This window comes from Belonocnema kinseyi, chromosome 1 (assembly GCF_010883055.1).
Source record: "Belonocnema kinseyi isolate 2016_QV_RU_SX_M_011 chromosome 1, B_treatae_v1, whole genome shotgun sequence".
Lineage (NCBI taxonomy): Eukaryota > Metazoa > Arthropoda > Insecta > Hymenoptera > Cynipidae > Belonocnema > Belonocnema kinseyi.
Window position 1 is genome coordinate 142,067,491 of NC_046657.1, and position 13,557 is coordinate 142,081,047.

Below are 13,557 nucleotides of genomic sequence, written 5' to 3' on the forward strand. Positions count from 1 at the left end.
AAGAATACTTTGGAACGAGCAAAGAAAATTGGGATATGGTTAGGAATGGACGAACAAATTAAGAATTACGTTAAGAAATGCCCCATTTGTCAAATACAAAAATCTACCAGAAAAACCAACCAAGCATCCAGCATATTACCTGATATCCCAACAAACTCTAATGATAAAATCTCCCTAGAAATATTCGGACCTTTACCAGAAACTCGAAAAGGTAATAAATACATATTGAGTATCCAAGACAGGTTAACAAGATACAATCAAACGGTAATATTGAAAGAATGCACTCCACTTTAAAAAATCGAATTAAAACCCCAATGGCCGAAAATAACAATGAATGGGATGATAACCTAAAATTTATTAGTTTCGCAATAAATACTATGAAAAACACAACTTTAGGAACAACACCATTCGAAGCCACTTTTGGCAGAGAACCTAACACCCCATCTACAATAGTCCCATCAACCAACCTTACATACCAAGATTTGATCAAAAAATGGAAACTGCAGCACGACCGCAATATTACGTAAATGAGGAAAAAAATAGAATTAGAACAGGAAAAAACTAAAAAACGCTTAGACGATGGAATAGTAAGAACACACCCGATTTACAAACCAGGCGACAAAATAAAAATTAAAAACAATACTAAAACAAATAAACTAGATTCTAGTTGGAAAGGTCCATATGAAGTAACAGATCTAATAGATAATAACAATATCAGACTAAGGAATAAAGACAAAATAATTCGAATTCATATTGACCAAATAATGTCTTAATTTACAGATGAAGGTGTTATTACTAATCTGCGCAATAGTAACCACTACTAAAGCGTATTACGTATTGGAAGAAATAAAGGGCAACGTCTATGTTGAAGAGGTAAAAAGGTACATCTTTACCATGAAGAATGGAGACTAATTATAGGGATAAATTTAATCACAACAGAACAAAGGCTAGAAGCAATAGATCATACCTTAATCCTAGCCGAACGAGCTTGCGGATTCTCATGTGCACCAAAAGAAGAATTAAGATTAGTCAAAGGAAGATACAACCGATTAACTTCTAAAATTACAATCCTGCACAAGTTACTTGGGAAACAAAGGCATAAAAGAGAATTAGCTAACTTCGTCGGCGATATCTCTAAAACAATATTTGGAACATTATCTGAATCTGACTTGACACAAGTAAATTCTGAATTTGACAAATTATATACCGACAATAAAGCAATAACATCAGTGTTATCAAATCATACAAAAATTCTTAAATTAATATTAGATTCTTCGTCAACCGAATATTTATCAATAAAACAAGAAATAGGAAAAGAAATTGGATTGTCACAAAAATTAGGACAAACAATAAACAATAACACTAAAGATAATTTTGTTAATACCAAGCTTATATTGATTACACTCTTAATAGACGAAATGCACGAAGGCATTGACACTGCAATTGACGCCATTAATGATGGCAAATATGGGATAGTACATCCGCAAATTTTAACACCCACAATCTTAAAAAATTCGCTACGGGAATTCTAAGAACACCATAGAACACGTTATCACTTTGACAAAACAGAAGAAAATTACCAGTACATCCTTGATATTTGCACGCTCTCTATAGCAATAGTTCAAGGACTCTTTACTTATATTCTAGACATACCTGTTTTAGAAAAAGAAGAAGGATCCTTACAAAAAATCACCCCTATTCCTGGAAAGAAGGGTAACTTTTATTTGTCTATTATACCTGACCATGACTTAGTAATATTATTCAGACATTCATACGTTCCCACAGACAAACAGACGATTGAACATTGTAAAGCTATAACAAATTACTTAATTTGTAAACGAAACCAACCAAACCTCAAAATAATGGATAGCCAAACCTGCGAAGCAAGCCTCTTTTAAAGATACTCCAATTTGAACTGAAATCAATCTCCGTACTTACTCCATAAGGAAACTTTTGTACATATCTCTAATGGATATATTATAATCCCTCTTGTTAAAACCAAGTTAGACATAAGTTGCGATAATAATTTAACAACTGTAGAAATTATTAATCCCGTTAAAATAGAAGGTAATGATTGTAAATTATATAATAATTATGATCAAATAGATTTACCCAAACATTTAGAAGAAAAACAAACTTATTGGGTCAATATAACTTACGACATTAATTACGACGAGCAGGACTTGAAGAAATTGGAGCAAAAATTAATCCAACTCCCTAAACAGATAGATAATGAAGAACTTAAACAAGCCCGCTTGAGTTTAGATGACACCGAAAATATATTAAAAAATATAGCCAATCATCGACGTATGAAAACATGGGTAGAACTAGTTTAGACTGGCTTAAGTATGTGGGATACTTCTCTTTATTGTTAATATTCTTATGGACATTAAACAAATGCGGCATCTTCGAATTAATTAGGGCATTATTTCCTAAAAAACTTTGTTTAAACTGCATTAAAACAAAAAATCAAATCACCCCACAAATTGTAACCTACACTGAATCTGCTCAACCATTAGTGAACTCAATGGAACCAATCAAACCTAGAAAATTTAAAATAGGTTTAGAGGACTAAACCTTGTCTACAAAGGGGGGTGTTACGCAGTCGAATTTGACCTACTTGCGTCATAGATTTAGGCAATCCCACATGTATCCGCTAGACTATAAGTAGGACCACACCTATGGTCTCTAATTCAGTTCTAATCTTGCCTACGATTACAATTGTGTAAAAGGGTTAATAAAGAAACACCGAATTGTCTAACAGCAATTCGGTTACTTTTTAAAAATATCAAAACATCCTTTTGCGCATAACAGAGGTAAGAAAGATTTTAATTTCACTAGAACAAACTCTTTCATTCATTACTCCCACCACCGCCTTTATTAGATCTCATATGATATCTCACTTCCCCCTTCATTTTCTCTCTTCGTCTCACAGTTTCCAAAACAAAGCTCGAGATATAAAAGTTGAGTATTCATCTAGAGGTACCTATACTCAATCTTCTACCAGCGACAAAGCGCAAACCTAGTGCAGTATCAACTCGCCGATTCCACGTTCTCAGCATAATTAGTGATCTCGTAAACATCTCTGGTGGATGGTTGGGCAACCATTGAGGATGCCGGAATTGTACGACATTAAGGGAAATTAGATTAAGACAATGACTTTTGATGACTATAAGCAAAATTTGTTACATTATCAAACTCTTATTCGATTTCAATGGTTAATTCGAAGTCGAAAACATGAAGTTCACTCGATTGAGCAAAACAAGATTGCTCTCAGCTGGCGAGATGTTAAGAGTATGCTGCTTCTCATACAACCGACAAAATCCATGGGTCTATAAAAACTCAATTACAAGAGACAATGGATGTGGACAAAGACTAATGTTTATTTTCGATAAATAAATTTAATTCTCAAAGGAGAGTTGAAATTATGTACAGCGATCCTAAAACTTGTATATATGTGTACAAACAATCGAGGTGATAAGTATTATTAGCGACGTGGATATATGAGTGGAGGAGTCAGAGAGATAGAAATAAAGAGAGAGACCTAAGACTAGTGTGTAAAAAATTACACTTGTTTCAAATTCTAAAAGAACGTCAACTGGCCCATACATTAAAGCATGATTTGGTTCGAACAATCAATAACGACTAAAGGTGCATTGCCTATCATATTTTACCCCCTAACAAAGGTTGTGATTCTTTACCATAGAAAGTAGCCATAAAGTTTGCATGTGCCGAAAACGTTTTTAAAATCAAGATCAAGAATACTCGATTCTCGTTTATGAGGCCCATTCAAAAGTAATTGGTTTTGCATAAAAACTACACGAAAATATGGGATTTTTACAGATTTCGAATACTTAAGTAAATCTATGTCTGTTAAGTCTCAATGTGGTAGTGTTACTTTTTTGTCAAAGATTGAGTTTCAAAGTAATTTATTCATTATCTTCAAACTTTAAAAATCCTTCAGTAGCTTCCAAATTTTATTTTAAAATCTTTCGAGATCTACATTTTCGTTAAAGTTGTGTTGAAATCTTTTCAAATGTTCAATTATTTTTGATTTTTTTATTCATTCATAAATAGCTCCTAAAATTATTTTCATTTTAATTATTTTTGAAAATCTTTCAAAACTCTTCAATAACTTTTTAAATTATTCGGATTTCTCCTACAATTTTTAATAAAACACAAAAAATTAAAAAAACGCCTAGAAATCGTGCAGATTACTTTTTTAGCAAGTTTGAAAATCTGTACAATTTTCCACCAAACCAGATCAACTTTAATCAAATCAAGAAAGATGTAATTTTCTTAAAAATTGATGAAATTTTAAATTATACAGACAAATTAAAAATAAAATAGCAGAATTTTCATCCAAAAAAATTCAGTTTGACTTTTTAACATGAAAATATAAGTTTTAAATAAGATGTAAATTTTACCTGAAGATACTTGAATTTACAACCTAAAAAAGACGATTATGGAAGAAAACAGTTGGATTTCCCACCAAATATTCTTATTTTTATAAAATATTTCTTGTAATATTTTAAAAAAATTGAAATTAATTTTACGCGTCTTGGAAGTTAAATATCTTTGAATTTTAGATAATAAGCTGCACAGAAAATTTCTGAAGGAGAACTACAAGAGACAAAAGCTTAATTTTATTGCCACACAAATTTTTTTCTGTGGATACTTGAGCCAAGGATCGACTTCGAGCTTTCCCGGTAAACATGGGCCCGTTACGGAAAACCGACAATGTTGGTTATGCTCACTCCTGTCACGGCCTGTGACCGTTATATATACATAATGTTTACTTATTCATAATAATAATCAATTGTCAATATCAATTATATGAAATACTCAGAACCTATAAATTATCGTTACCATAGAAGTATTCTTCGAATATATTCTCTGAGGAACACTTATCGATTAGTAAAGGTTTATCCGAAACACCCTACCATAGCGACCATAGATACATGAACCACTTTATATTATATATCCGATAACTGAGTTTTTTATAAATTGATATTTTATTATCTCTCATTATTAATCACCATGATCAATTATTAATATTATAGTTATAAACATTTAATATTTATATCAGGAATTATATTATACATTACATGTCAAATTCTAAGAAATATCAAGTAATACCAATGTGAATCATGTGAATGCACTGTCATTGACGTCATAACCAATAAGAAGGAAGCAAGCCCCACGAAGGAACACGCGAGGCCCATCTACTGTGGCCCAATGGGTGAAAAGGGCATAAACGTCATAATGAAATATGGTCTTCGACTAACCCTCAATAGAATGCATTGCAAGGACCGGCGCGTGGCCTCTAAGATCTGTTTCATCATGCCATAAATCAATGTCAGAAAATGGTCCACCAAGGGACAATTTTTCCTCCCCTGATCAGGTTTTCTGCCTAGAAATACCCACGTCTTGAAGGGTTAAGACAAGTTTATCTCTAGCATCGAACCGCTGTCCAACAACTCTCCGAAAATTTATTAACAGTTTATTTATATTGTCGAATCTCTCCCCAAGAACTCTCCGGAACTTTTTTTAAACAAAGTTGAGAATCAGTGAAACCAGTGAACTCAGTAAAATATCATTTACCTCAAAATAAATAATTTTAACATTAGTTTGACTTAAATTCTGTGAGCCCCTTTAACAGGCAAGGAAGCCCTCCTAAGAAAACACACCATCAACCCATTGTACACGTATACAATAGGAAAGGAAGGGAGATCGACCAACTCTACGAACCGAATCCCTGACCAGGATTCTCGAGCTTCAACAATGAGCTTTATTCCAAGCGGGAATAAAATCAAAATCTTTGGTAAGTTTCCGAAAATATTATTGCTATCCTTTATTTCTTTTTTCAATATTATCTAAAAACTCGTCACTAAAGTCCTTTCCTTTTTTTAAATGGTGCACACCAAGACAAAGTTTCTCACAATATTCTGGCAGTTCCATGCTGCAGATGTCGTATCAAATAAAAACAAACTCACAGATATCACACATGTAACTTGGTTTTAATAAATTATAATTGTATATCTTAACCCGTTTTGAATCAATGATTCGATTATCTCAATCTTTCGCTTTGCTTGTTCCACAATCCATGCTTTCTAATTTTAAACAAAATTAGAATAAAAAAAAAGATGAAGTAGCGTAAGTTGAGCTATAATTATTTTATAGCAAGGTAAGTGGATCTCATCTGAGACGTAAAACTCCCATCGATATGGACGCCGCGTCGGATCTAGTCGCTCACCCACGAAGATTGTCGAAAGCATGCCACCAATTTCTAGCTTGGCTCCAGTTAACGCGTTACATCCTGCCAAGTTTTTAGTGATGCAGAAGGGATTTATTAATCTGACACCCTCTTACTGTACGTAATTTATGGTTTCTAGAAATAAGAAGATATGGGACTTAAAATTAATGGAAATTTTTTCTGTTCAAGATAAAATATGCTTTGCAGGGAGACAACTTCATTTTCAAAATTCTTTGATTTTTCCTTGACCAATTTTTCAATTTCCTAACCATTAACATTGAAATATAAGCATTTTAATCTTTTCATTTTTTTAATTGGATATTTTATTAAGACAATTTAATAATTTAAATTTTTAATCTAAATAAACAAAATTCTAAACAAAAACGTATATTAGTTGAAATTTTAACCAACAAATATCAAAATTCATTTATTTTTAATAATTATAAAACAGAAAGGAAGAATTTTCAAATAATAAAGATTTTTAGGTTATGAAATAAAATTTTACCTAAATTGTAGAACTTTCAAGTCAAAAGATGAATTTTCTGTACAAAAATTGAATTTTTAGCAAAACAAAATTAATCTTCAATAAAAAATATTCGCGAATTGTATTTAAATTTTCAATAAAAGAGATAAATCCACGCAGTTAAGTTTTCAATTTACGAATATCAGTTTTCGATAAAATAGTTAAACTTTCAATGAAACAACAGATGGGCTTCCAACTAAAAATGCGACTCTTTAAAAAAATACTCTTGAGAAAAGTGGTGAACCAAAATTTACAAACAATATAGTTGAAACTTCGAGCAAAGTAAATTAATTTTCAACCAAACAGTTGCATTTTCATCCAAGAAAGATAAAGTTTCTACTAAAACAGATGAATTTTTCAATTAAAAAGGCAAATTAAAAAGTATTTGAATTTTAATCTAAAAAATGTTGAAGTTTGACATTGCAGTATCAAAAGATGAGCTTTAATCAAAAAGTAAATTTTCTAGAAAGATAGTGTATTTTGAAACCAAAAAGATGAATTTTCAATAAGAAATTGGAATTATTGATTAAAAAGGATGAACTTTTAAAAAAATAGTTGCGTTTTGACCAGAAAATATATGAAATTTCGATTAAAACATATAGATTTTTAATTCAAAGAGGCAAGTTAGAAAAAATTTGCATCCCAACAAGCAGTCCACTTTTCAACTCCAAAATATGAATTATAATTTAAAAGGATATTTCATACAAAAATAGTTGAATTTTTAACCAAAAAGGCTCACTTTCTAACAAAGTTGTGAATTTTCAATCAGATAATAAAATTTATAACAAAATAGATAATCTTCAGGAGGAAGCAACTGCAAAAAATAAGAAGTATAAATATAAATAAAATGCGAAAAAATTACTAAAAATTTTTTTTACAAATGTTTCATTTAATCTAACCTTTAAAATTTAAAGACCAGAATCTAAAACTTAACATATTTAACCTAGAGTCTACTATAACCGGAATAAAATAAATTCAAAATCTTTAAAAAAAGGTCTCGCCCATCTCCCAGTTTTTTAAATTTCGAGTTGAAAAAATGCTATTGTAAATTCAACTTGAAACTTTATTATTTTATTTTGTACACAGGGAGTTAGAGTGCCTCATGAAATTCTTTGTTTTTGATTTTCTAAAACATTAAATCTGAAATTTCTTTCTTTTGGTGAGAAAATAATTCCATTTTTTTTTAATTATTTAGATGTTGCTATAAAATGTTTTGTGCCAAATATTCAATTTTTCAGTGCTTCTGAATTTCTACTTGTATAATTAAAATTATATCAGCTTGAGCAATACAGAGAATAATTAATTAGAATGCCATGTGTCCCTAAAATTGTTTTGGTTAAAAAAAATGTTTGAGGTCGCTATTCAGTTTGCGATTAAAGGGTCCAATTAATCCCTGAAAATTTTGTAAGCACTGTAAGACTCTCATGAAATATTACTTACCTAATTGCTGACAACAGTTTTTATTATTGGAAAAAAAAATTTTATCAAAACTTGTCCAGAATTAAAAAATAATTTTTAAAATATTCGGCATTAAACACTTCAAAACAACCTTTAAGTATATATTTTTTTAAACTTGAAAAAGCATGGAATCATTTTCTTATCAACATATGGAATTTTTTAATTGAAGCTTTTAAAAAATAAAAAAAGGAGTTTATGAGGTACCCTGCTGGGTATGATTTCGCGATTTTTTATATTTGATTTATTATATAAGATTTAAAGAAACTTCAGCAAGTACATCTCCTTTAGATCTCAGTCCAGAAATGGATTTTTGCGGACAAATTCGTTTACAGGATACATGTCAGAAGGCTAAAAATCCAATTTTTGCATTCTCATCAGAGAAGGTATTAGATATGTGAAAAATGTGACCATCCACTTACCGATTTTGTCAAATTTCCACGTTTTGAGTCATTCTGAATAAAAAAATCAGGTTTTCGGGAATGTTTTCGTGTGAGGATATTTTGTTTGGCTATTTTTGTGCGCGTGTGTGGGGGAGGGGGCATGTGTGCCATTTTGGCTAAAAATTAAAAAAGTTATAGCATTTTCAGATTTTTTAAAACCACGTTTTTGAAGACTTAAAAGTTATATGCATGGCTACTAGTAGCAATCCAAAAGACGAATAATTTGCCTGATAACTTTTTCCGATTAAAAAAATTACGTGAGTTACAGCATTTACGAAATTCCAAAAAAACAAACGAAAATGCAAATTTTATGCTGAAAAACGAACGATATAAAAAAAAGTCAAGCGAGGAAAAATGTTGATTTTTCAACAAATTTTAGTAGCACCAAAAATAAGGAAAAATGAAGAAAAATCATGCACCCAAAAAGATCTACAAAATTGTAATGAATCTGTTTTTGATAGGATGCGTAGCTTTTGTTTTAATCGTAAAAAACTTCGAAAATGAAAAAATAAAATTTTTGCTCAAACGACATAAGCAATGAGACAGAAGTTGTTTATCCAAAACAGAGAAAATAAAAATAATAACATTTTTGGGAAAATGACACAAGAAGAAAAAATGAATAGACAAAAGTTTTTCAACGAAAAAAGATCTACATCCATGAACTTTTGTTATAAGAATATATTAAAAATAAAAAATTAACTTATCGGAAAAAGCAATGCAAGTTACAATAACTTTTCATTTTACAAAATTTTTCACCTACATTATATCTACAAATTTGTTTAGAACCACTTCACGCTAGGATGCGCATTTTTTGTTTAAATCGTGAAAATAACATAAAAAATAAACAACATCATTTATTGATAAACGAAACAAGTTGCACTAACATGTTTAAGAACAAAATTTGTTTTTTTATTGAATGCGCACTTTCTTTTAATTCCAAGAATAAGACAATGAAAATACGTTTGTTTCAATACCAATGCATATTACGAATTTTAATAATGTACATTTATTAAAATGATATAAATTTTCAGTGTAGCTGAGAATGAAATTTGAATATATTTTTCAATATCTGAATAAGCAATCCTAGGAAGTTGAACTCAATGTAGAAAAGTTCCCACCGATGAAAATGTCTTCGTCAAAGCGGAAGAAGCTTTAACAAAAGAGAATTCACAATCACTAAAATATCGGTTTCGCTGGATTTACCCTTAGTTTTAAGAGGAATGTTCAAAAATTTAACGCGAGATAAATACACTTACGAGCCAAGATATTTTATTTTTTCTGAGTTCAAAATATCTTTTGCAAATAAATCTGCAAAATTGTTCTTTTTAACGACGTGATTATTATAAACAATTTATTCAAACAAATGCAACAGTATATCAGTTTGTTTGAATAAGAAAATATTTTGTCACAAACTCGTTTTATTTTCATATAAAAATGCTGTTTATAACAAACACTGGAGAAAACTGACCAATTTTCAAATAAATTATAAAGTTATAAACAATTTTTTAACCTATTAAGTTTCATGAAATAATAGAAAACTTAATTCTGGAATCAGAATAATTTAGAGGTAATTTTTCATTTAAAAAATTAATTTTTCTATTGTTATTTCTTACAAAGTCTAAATAAACAATTACATGGTATGACATCCGCTTACGCGTTTTATTATGTGTACCGCGTACAAATCAGGTTGCAAATAAAATTGTCGAATATTCAGACCGTTTGTAATTTTTTCCCCGTAAAATCCAATGGGGCCATTAGTTTTTTCGTAACAGAGATTATTAAACAAATTTATCAAACAGTCGAAAACGTAATAGGTAAAGAAATTTTTTATAATATTATGAGTTGCTTTTAAATTTATAAGTTATAACAGTTTTTCCTTACCAATGCCATATTTATAATAAATTACGAGTTTAGTCAAAATCACTTTTTTTCAAAAAAAGACTGACATCCTGTTGAATTTGTTTAAGTAAATTGTTTGTAATAATTAAATATAATTGGCAATAGAGTATTTGTGATTTTTCAGGGTGTCTTTATAAGGTCTGTGTAACAGTTATTTTAATAGATTCATTAAAAAATAAAAAATCATCTCGTTTAAATGAAAAATTTTGCTGTTGCGTTTTTTTAAATATTGTTCAAAACTAAAAACAAATTAAAAAATTGGCTTTCATTTGGTTCTTATGTATTTAATACAGAGTATTTCGAAGAAAAGCTTAAATTGATTGATAAATTTTCTTGCGTATAAATTTCTCTGCAAAAATTAATTGTTATGCAGAAAACAAAAAAAAACCGAGTCCCATCAAAAAATGGTTTACGAAAAATTTGTATGTCTTTTTCTCCATTTTTGAAATAAATTTGGACAAACTTATTCAAAAAAATATTTTTTTCAGGACCTGATTCTGTGACAAGTGTTTAAAAAGTTAAAAAGAATTAACTTACCTTAAAAAAACATGTAGAAGGCCGAACGGGGCCCATTTTTCGACAAATTTGCCCCCCCCCCCCCAACCCAATACCCTCCGAGAATGTGAAGGATTTTCTTCTTTTAAAAAAAAATTGCAATTAACCAAACCCCAAATTTGTACCTAATAAATTATTATTATGTAATATCAATTATTTAGTAATTTCATATTATATTTAACTAATAAAACTACACTTTAAAAAAATTATCAATAATTTATGGCCTTTTAAAATTGGCAAAAAACTGGAAAATTGGATTTTGATGACAGAGTCTGTTATGAACTGATTAAAAAATTTTGGTTAAAAACATCGTCTGGCCTCGAAAATGGCTAATTTGGTGTCACATTTCTTTCTCAAAACACCGCACTGGATGACCCGCAATGAAATCAATAATAATTAAATAAATGAATAAAAAGTATGCAGTAGGGTTGGCCGAAAATTAAAAATTTTGATAATAAAAAGTGGCTCGTGCTAAGAAATTCTAAAAAATTAGATCTATTATTGATTTTTGCTAATCTTGAAGGAAGCTTCTAAGCTCACTTAAAAAAATATTTTTCAGTGTATAATTGTTTACGTAACAGTGGTTATTTATAGGTTCAGCTTTTTCTTTCTCTTTAGAGAAAGGTTACAATTCTTATTTAATCCTAATTATCAAGGCCTCATTTTATTATTAGAAGGATTATCTATAATGCTATTTGGGTGGCGTTAATAAAAACTTAAACTATATTTGTTCATAACAATGTTAATGGTATGATGGCCTTGATCATTAGGATTAAATAAGAATTTCAACTTTTCCCTAAATAGATAGGAAAAACTAAACCTACAAATAACTACTGTTAAATAAACAATTTTAACATGATTTAGTTTTTTCTGAAGTATGCATAGAAGCCTTCGTCAAGAGTTACAGAAATTAATAATAGATCTATTTTTGCCGATTTTATAAATCAGTTAAACAAAGGCAACTTTTGATGTTGATTGTACGTTTTGTACATCTTTAATACGAATCATTCGAATTTTACTGCATTAGTTTGGTGACATATTTTTTACTGATTAAAGTTCAGAAAGCACTGAGCTTAAAAAATTACTATTTTTTGACGCATGGGAAATCTTGTTAAAATTCAGAAACTTATTATTTTCTATCCACCCTAATAATAAACCTCTTAATTTCGCGTTAATCCGGAAATTTTTTCCCAAAAATAAAAAGTCAACACAAAAAGTCCGCACAGAAAAATCCGGAAATTTTGTTCATGAACTATCCACCATTATGCAATTTTCAGTAAGATAACAATTTTTATACATTTATCGATCAGTTTTATCGACTGTGGGTTAAAAACAGCTGTCAGTTGTTTTACACAGCCTTTTAATTTGCATATAGATATAAATAAATTTTATCCTTGTGCGGATTAAAACGCGGCAACGAAATTATGTAATTTTTTAGAACAAATTTTTACTAATAATTTTTAATAATACTCGCTGAAAGTTTCTTCCACTTAAATACTCTAAATTGAAAATGTAAAGTAGTTTATATTAACTTGCACTTTAAGGTTTATAACTTATTATTTACGTTCATTTGTAAACCGTTTAAGCTACAAAAAAGTATCCTCATACGCATGTAAAATAAAAAATGTAAAATCATGTAAAATACAATAAAATAAATTTACGTTATTGAAAAATACTTCCAAAAACTACATTAAAATTGAACGAAATTCCAAATATTTTTTCCCACTACACTGACCACGAAAGTTTCCGCACGACGGTCGAAATCGAACTGACTCAAATCATGTAAATGTCAATGTAAGATAGTACGCCAACAGAATATGGTCCTGTTTCTCGCTGCTGCAACCAAATTTTCTTGAAACTGCGCAACCGTCGCTAAGAAGAGGGACGGTTTTAGGGCTGATCTTTAGGTTTATCTGAATGGGGGTCAATCTTCATCTGCAGTTTGCTATCGAGAACTACTCCCAAAACGTTATGTCACACACAACAAAATATAAGGGACTAAAAATATTTACTCCCCATTATATTATAGTTACGCTTAAAAGTATTTTGCAAGCTTTTCTTGATTGAGTGTCAATATCTGCCAAGTGAGCTGCCAGCTTCCCCCGTACATAAAGTCTGATAATGTTGATCAAATAACAACATTTTTCACGAAGATAAACAAAAAAAAAACGAAAAAATCGACTTTTTCTTCACACTTTCCATTAACATAAAAGCTTAAACCAAAAAAATCTAAAATAAGGCCACATAAATCTCTTTATTAAATCTCTTTAAAATGCGGCAAACTAAAATAAAGAGAAATGAAAATGATGAACCTTAAACTAATTCGCAATTTAAAATAAGGTTAAAGAAATAAAATTTTAATGTAGTTTTATACATTTAATGTCCAAGATACATATTTTTGAATTTTTAAATAAATTCCATTGAAT

At 29.7% G+C, this 13,557-nt stretch overlaps 1 protein-coding gene across 3 annotated transcripts in view; it reads right to left on the reverse strand.

The window, feature by feature from the left end:
- The window catches only part of LOC117176037, an 82,141-nt gene extending 69,275 nt beyond the window's left edge, over window positions 1-12,866 (reverse strand). For all 3 annotated transcript variants that reach the window (XR_004467572.1, XR_004467573.1, XM_033366031.1), the window contains exon 1: window positions 11,114-12,866. The gene's annotated coding sequence lies outside the window, so the exon portion shown is untranslated. The remainder of the gene's footprint in view (window positions 1-11,113) is intronic.
- Between the last annotated feature and the right edge of the window lie 691 nt (window positions 12,867-13,557).